Below are 7,694 nucleotides of genomic sequence, written 5' to 3'. Positions count from 1 at the left end.
GGGGATTGAGACTGTGAGCCTCACGTGGGACAACCTGATTACCCTCTATCTACCCCAGTGCTTAGAACAGTGCTCTGCACATAGTAAGCACTTAACAAATACCAACATTATTATTATTACATACTTCCCTCCCCTTTATCTCCATCTCTTTCTTGGCAGTTAGTATCAGGGGGCGGGGGACACCAACTCTCTGGGAACGTTTGGAGGCAGGATTATCCCTGCTCTTCAACTCACTGAGGGCATAACATATATTAATAATAATAATAATAATAATGGTATTTGTTAAGCGCTTACTATGTGCCGAGCACTGTTCTAAGCGCTGGGGTAGACATAGGGGAATCAGGTTGTCCCACGTGGGGCTCACAGTCTTAATCCCCATTTTACAGATGAGGGAACTGAGGCACAGAGAAGTTAAGTGACTTGCCCACAGTCACACAGCCGACAAGTAGCAGCGCTGGGATTCGAACTCATGAGCCCTGACTCCAAAGCCCATACTCTTTCCACTGAGCCACGCCCCTTAGGGGTTTTTCCTCAACACTGTATTTAAGAATGCAAGCGCTGGTATTGCAGGCTGGGCCTTGGGTGTTGGAAATTATTGGTTGCAAAGTCCATATTGGTCTTAAGGTGTTCTATAAATACTTGCCTATAGGAGTGCTGCAATTTATTGGGAATAATAAATTATGGAAACCCAGTTACAAGGCTTTAGAATAAAAAAAATGGAAAACTCGATACCCTTTAATAAATACCAAATAATTATGGTATTTGTTAAGCACTATGTGCTAAGCACTGTTCTAAGCGCTGGGGTAGATCCAGGATAATCAGATTATCCCACATGGGGCTCACATTTTTTAATCCCCATTTTCACAGATGAGGTAACTGAGGCACGGAGAAGTTAAGTGACTTGCCCAAGGTCACACAGCAGACAAGTGGCGGAGTGGGATTAGAACCCATGACCTCTGACTCCCAAACCCGTGCTCTTTCCACTAAGCCAAGCTACATAGGAACTAAGGAGAGCAAGAGGTATTTTGAGAGTGGAGGCAAGAAACGGGAGAGTAATTTCTTACTATATCTTGCCTGAACCCATATAGCAGTCTGGTAAATTGTCAGGCTTAGATCCTGTACTTCGAAAAAAAAAGGCACGATGTAGATTCAAGGTCTTAGTAATAGTAGTTATAGTAGAAATAATAATAATGATGACATTTGTTATGTGCTTACTGCGTGCCAAGCACTGTTCTAAGCGCTAGAGTAATAGTATCTCAGGCATCAGGAAATGATTTGCCCCTCCCTGAGATGGGATGTGACTCAATAACAATAATAATAATAATAATGTTGGCATTTGTTAAGCGCTTACTATGTGCAGAGCACTGTTTCAAGAACTGGGGTAGATACAGGGTAATCAGGTTGTCCCACGTGAGGCTCACAGTTAATCCCCATTTCCAGATGAGGTCACTGAGGCACCGAGAAGTTGTGACTTGCCCAAAGTCACACAGCTGACAGGTGGCGGAGGCGGGATTAGAACCCATGACCTCTGACTCCGAAGCCCGGGCTCTTTCCACTGAGTCACGCTGCTTCTCAACAACCGGGACGGATGATGCATTGATACCAGTGTAACACAGTAGATATTTTGTCCACCAGACAAACTGATCTTCATCCACAACATCAGCCAAGTCGACATTCCAAGCGCCTAGTACAGTGCTCTGCACTTTGTAAGCGCTCAATAAATACTACCGAATGAGTGAATGAAAAGGTGAACTTTATTTCAAGCCCCACATCTCTGATCTTGGCCACTAGAGGTCTCTTTGTATATATGATCCTTGCGGGAAGGTCCAGTTCACTCCACACATCTCCCCTGCCAAGTCACCAAGGAGCCACTACATTCAGATCTGTAGCCATTAATAATAATAATCATAATAATGTTGGTATTTGTTAAGCGCTTACTATGTGCAGAGCACTGTTCTAAGCGCTGGGGTAAACACAGGGGAATCAGGTTGACCCACGTGGGGCTCACAGTCTTCATCCCCATTTTCCAGATGAGGGAACCGGTACAGAGAAGTGAAGTGACTTGCCCACAGTCACACAGCTGACAAGTGGCAGAGCTGGGATTCGAACTCATGAGCCCTGACTCCAAAGCCCGTGCTCTTTCCACTGTGCCACGCTGCTTCTCACTTGATAGTCACCCCACCACAGCACTTTCGTACATCATCCTAACTCTCTGCTCTTCCCCCTATCTGTAATTAACACCAAACTCTCTTCAAAGCCCTACTGAGAGCTCACCTCCTCCAGGAGGTCTTCCCAGACTGAGCCCCCTTCCCCTCTGCTCCCCCTTCCCCTCAGCACTGTGCTCATTTGTATATATTATTTATTACTCTATTTATTTTGTTAATGAGGTGTTTATCTCCTTGATTCTATTTATCTTGATGATATCTTGTTTTTGTTTTGTTCTGTTTCGCTCTGCTGTCTGTCTCCTCCGTTTAGACTGTGAGCCTGTCATTGGGCAGGGATGGTCTCTGTCTGTAGCCGAATTGTACATTCCAAGCGCTTAGTACAGTGCTCTGCACATAGTACGTGCTCAATAAATACTATTGAAAGAATTAATAATTTACTTACTACCTCCACCTCTACACTGTAAGATCTTTGTGGATAGGGTATGTGTCTAATAATTCTATTTTATTATACTTTCCCAGACACTTAACACAGTGATCTCCACACAGTAGGTGCTTAATAATAATAATAATAATAATAATAATAATGATGGTATTTGTTAAGGGTTTACTGTGAGACAGGAATTGTACTAAGCACTGGGGTAGATACAAATTAACCAGGTGTCTCACAGTCCCTGCCCCACATGGGGCTCACAGTTTCAACAATAATACCACTGGTTAATTGATAAATTCTTTCCACTCCCTCCTCAAAATTCCTGCTGCCTAATTCTAATCTCAAAAACTCATCAATAAACCCATTTTTGGGTAGGGATTGTCTCTATATACTGACAAATTGTACTTTCCAAGTGCTTAGTACAGTGCTCTGCACACAGTAAGCGCTCAATAAATGCGATTGAATCAATGAATGGTGATGATGGAGTCTTCCACTGAGGGCTACAAATGAGCTTCGGTCTTGATCGATCAATCAGTAGCATTTATTGGATGTCTACTGGATACAAAACACTGTGTTAGACATTTGGGATTGTGCAATAGAAGTAGAAGACACTATACCTGCCCTGGAGTACTTTATAATCTAAGGAGGGGACAGATGTAAAGTAATTAAGATAGGGGGAAGAGCATGGAAAGATAAGTGGATGATTTAGCACTTAAATAATAGCAAGTGTAAATCACTTTGTATAGAATGCTAAGGGAGGTTGTGAGAACATAGGGTGCTGACGAGGTTTAAGAGATCTGAAGTGGTAGTTGGGAGGATACTACCTAGAGAGAAGAAAAATTATTCAGGGAGAGCCTCCAGTTGGGAGTTATTTTGCACTTGGATCTGCTCTCTTATTCACCCCTCAGCCCCACAGTACTTATATACATATCCATAATTTATTTAGTTATATTAATGACTGTCTCCCCTTCTAGACTGTAAACTCACTGTAAGAAGGGAATGTCTACAAGCTTTATAATACTGTACTCTCCCAAAATGCTAGGTACCGTGCTCTGCATACAGTAAATGCTCAATAAATATGATTAATTGATTTATGACAGCGAATCTGTCTGAAGAAATTGATTACAGTGAGAATGGGCTACCCAGGTCACCCACACACACACACTCTTTTACTTCTGATAGTCATGTACCTGCTGGAGGACCGAGTGCAACGTGAGGAGATGAGCCAGGGTACGGCACATTGCAAAGTGTGTACAGGGGGCTTTTATAACTCATTCAGCTAGCTGGCACAATTCAGAAGAGGCAAAAATGTTCCAGTTGATCAGTTTTCCCAATTCTCAAGGATAATTTTGCTAGGAGGTAAGATTATTCTATACATGGATAAGTACCAAACTTTTATAATCCAGGTGAAGGAATTTGTTAAGTGTTTACTCTGTGCCAAGAACTGTTCTAAATGCTGGGGTAAATGCAAGGCAGGTTGTCCCACGTGGGGCTTACAGTCTCAATCCTCATTTTACAGATGAGGTAACTGAAGCACAGAGAAGTGAATTGACTTGCTCAAGGTCAGACAGGAGACAAATGGCTGAGGCAGGATTAGAACCCACGACCTATGACTCCCAAGTCTGTGTTCTTGCCATTAGGCCATCCTGCTTCTCTGCGTTTCTATCTTTAGCAGGTTGGCTATATGGAAAGACCAGGTTTCTCTATTCTATTAGGGACAGATAAGGAAGTGTCATATATTTGCCCAAAGTCAGCTTTGCCACTTCATTTATCACGTCTGAAAATGTTCCGGATTTCATGATACAGAGTTGGCGATCTTTCAGGTACCACTTCCCATGACTGAAGTTCCCTGGAGCTAATCTGGCTAAAGATCTAAGCAAAACGACTTCTCCCTGTCAGGTCCAGCTTTGAACCCTGTAACAATGAAACATTTGCAGCCCCCTCCCATTTCACAAAATATTATGTTATGTTTTGTTTACCGGCAGCACAATTTAACAACGTTACATCGTGTTGCACAGAGAATATCATAATATAATATGGAAATCGGTTGAAACCCACAATAATAACAATAGTAATAATTATGGTATTTGTTCAGTGCTATGTGCCAAGCACTGTTCTAAGCACTGGGGTAGACACAAGGTAATCAGGTGACCCATTTGGGGCTCACAGTCGTAATCCCCATTTTAAAGATGAGGTAACTGAGGCCCAGAGAAATGAAGTGGCCTGCCCAAAGTCACACAGCAGACAAGTGGCGGAGCCAGGATTAGAACCCACGTCCTCTGACTCCCAAGCCCATGCTCTTTCCACTAAGCCACACTGCTCAGAATACTTCTTTGTGAGGAATGTAACTGCCCCACCCTTGGCATTCCTCTCCCAGGTCATCGTTCAAATAATAATAATGGTATTTGTTAAGTGCTTACTAAGTGCTGGGGTGGATACATGTAAATCAGTTCCTGTCCCATGTGGGGCTCACAGTCGCAATCCCCATTTTACAGATGAGGTAACTGAGGTACAGAGAAGTGAATTGACTTACCCAAGGTCACACAGCAGACAGGTGCAGAGCCGGAAATAGAACCCATGACCTTCTGACCCCCAGGCCCATGCTCTACCCACTAAACCATGCTGCTTCTCTAGTAGGGATTGCATCCATTGAGCAAGCAATTTCCAACTTTTAATGGCTGCCACGCCCATAGAGTCCCTCCGAGATTGCACGGTAAAGTGGTTCTTCACTGGCACACTGCGGGAGCCAGTCCTACTCCCCGTATAAGCAAGATGGGAGGCATGGGTTCCTGGTTGCTGTACTTCAGTTGCAGGCTACTTTTGGTGTACAGGGCCTAGTATTCGGGATTCTCTCAGGAATGGCTGGGCTAAGAATGGTGAATTACTGCATTGCTGGGCTACCTTCCTAAATTTGGTCTGTCACTTATGAGTGAGCCCCCCTTGAGGAAGGGTTTCCCTCTCCCTTACACAGACCTGAGTCCTCACCTCCCCTTGTAAGCATACCTAAAAGAAACACGACCTAAAATGAAATCGCTAAGGATCATTTTCTAGATTATGTCCAAGAGATAAAATTCCGGTGAAATTACTAAATATATTAATATATGATATTCTTATCAAGATGCCAATGTGTGGGAGTAGGGCAAGAGGGAAAAAAATGAATCTCCAAGTGAACGTGTCTTATTCTTGCATCAATTAGGAAAAGTCTTTGTTGAGCACTTACAGTACCTAGCACCGTTCTAGGGGCTTCAGGAATATGCAAAAACAAACAAACAAAAACAGTCCCTGACCTGGGACCGTTTTAAAAGAGCAAACAATACCAAAAAAAAGTACACCTTTTATTCTGTTCCCTTTGTATTTGCTCACCTTTGTACTAGGAACTCACCCCGCTCAGAAACTTCCCTAACCCAATGAATCAATAGTATTTATGCACACTTCTTGAGCGCTGAGCAATCTACGAAGCACTTGAAAAAGTACAATAAATAGAGAGGATTCCTCTCTAATTTAGAGTTGGCAATTTAATTTGCAGATGGGAGAAAGAAAGACCAAAGGATGAGTACATGAGCTAGCGCTTGGGAAATACGCTGCAAGTGTATTAAGAGTCACGGAAGTAGTGAAATGGCCACTGGGGAATGGAACCTGGGGAGATTAGAAATCATTCAAGGGAGGTTACTTTGGAATGACCTCCCCGGCAAACCTGGTGAAGGCCAAATTCCGCCTTCCCTCTTGCAAATGACAGATTTATCTGGGAAGAAGCTAAGAATTCAGCTGCGTGCACTCCCCACCTTCAGAGCCGGGGGTTGTGGTAGAAAGCACTCACGAATCCAGATGGGAGGGCCTGACAAGGCTGAGCTGTAGAGGGCACTGACACACAGAGCAGCGTGCTAGAAAAGCGCTCTGCAACCAGCACACGAAGCCCTCGGCTTCCTTGTGCAGTCCAGGATATAGTACAGAGGCTTTCGTCCTCCCCATTACCCATGATCCTCTAAGCCACTAATTAAAGTAGCAAGAAAATGAGTCAGGACAGGCTCCAAAAGAGAGACCTGTAGGCCTTCCTCAAAAGAGAAAGGTCAAGTTGGGGGGGGGGGGGTCACAAACTAATTCCCGTCGTCGAATGCCCATCAGACGGCTCAAAAATTGTCCTTTTCGGCCGAAAGGAGAGACGAGCCCGTGCTGGAGTTGGCAGAGAAGGAGGGATGGGGCTCCAGAATGCTTGCTTACCAGCTAATGGTCGCCTTGGAAGCAGGGCAGGCCAGAAGCTCGGGCTCCTAATCCTGCCCTCCCCGTGCCGGAGCGCGAAAGCATAGAGTAGGCAGACCCTCTCCATAGCTGTCATCAGTAAGGACCGGCCTGTGGGCCGGTAATCTCGCTCCTCGGCTTTTATAAAGCCCAAGGCCGACGGTGCCCTTCCCTCGACATTCCGGGGAGCAGCTCCCTCAGGCGCCCACCCTGCCTTTGACGCCGCAGGTGGAAATGAACAAACTGCAGGCCCGTTCACCTCGCTTTTTAATGAACGGGGAAAGGGGTTCATCGGTGTCACCCCCGGGGAACCCATTCCTCGTCACAACCTCCGACATGTCCTCCCTCCCGCCCCCGTTTCTTTCTCTTTCGCCTTCCTCGCTTCGGCTCTTCGGCCCTCCGGACTACATTTCCCACCAGGCGCCTCGCTCGGGGGTGGGTGGGCCAATGAGAGGCGGAGGATTTGGCGGCGGCGGCGGCTCTCGTCGAGAGAGGAGCGGAGGCTGAGGGGGGTGTGTGTGTGTGTGTGTGGGAAGGCGGCGATCGACGAGGGCAGCGGCGACCACCGACCGGGGCCGAGGAAGGAAAGCCCCCCGAGCCCCGACCTCGCCACGGGCTTCACTCTAGAGGCGGCTGCGCGGCCACCCCTTTCCCTCCTTCCCCCTCCCCCTTCCCCGCCCCCTTCCCCCCCTCCCCTCCCTTCCCCGGCCGCGATGGCAGCGGCGCTCGGCGCTGAGGAAATCTAGGCCGGGGATTCATGAGGCCTAGGCCGGCTCCGGCTCCTTCCCCCTCGGCGCCAGGCTCCTCCCTGCGGCCCGACCCTCCTCCGGGCCCCCGTGTCTCTCCTGGGATCGCACCGACAC

The sequence above is a fragment of the Ornithorhynchus anatinus genome, chromosome 5 (assembly GCF_004115215.2).
Source record: "Ornithorhynchus anatinus isolate Pmale09 chromosome 5, mOrnAna1.pri.v4, whole genome shotgun sequence".
NCBI lineage: Eukaryota > Metazoa > Chordata > Mammalia > Monotremata > Ornithorhynchidae > Ornithorhynchus > Ornithorhynchus anatinus.
The sequence above is the reverse complement of the archived record's forward strand: the minus strand, read 5'-3'. Positions refer to the sequence as shown.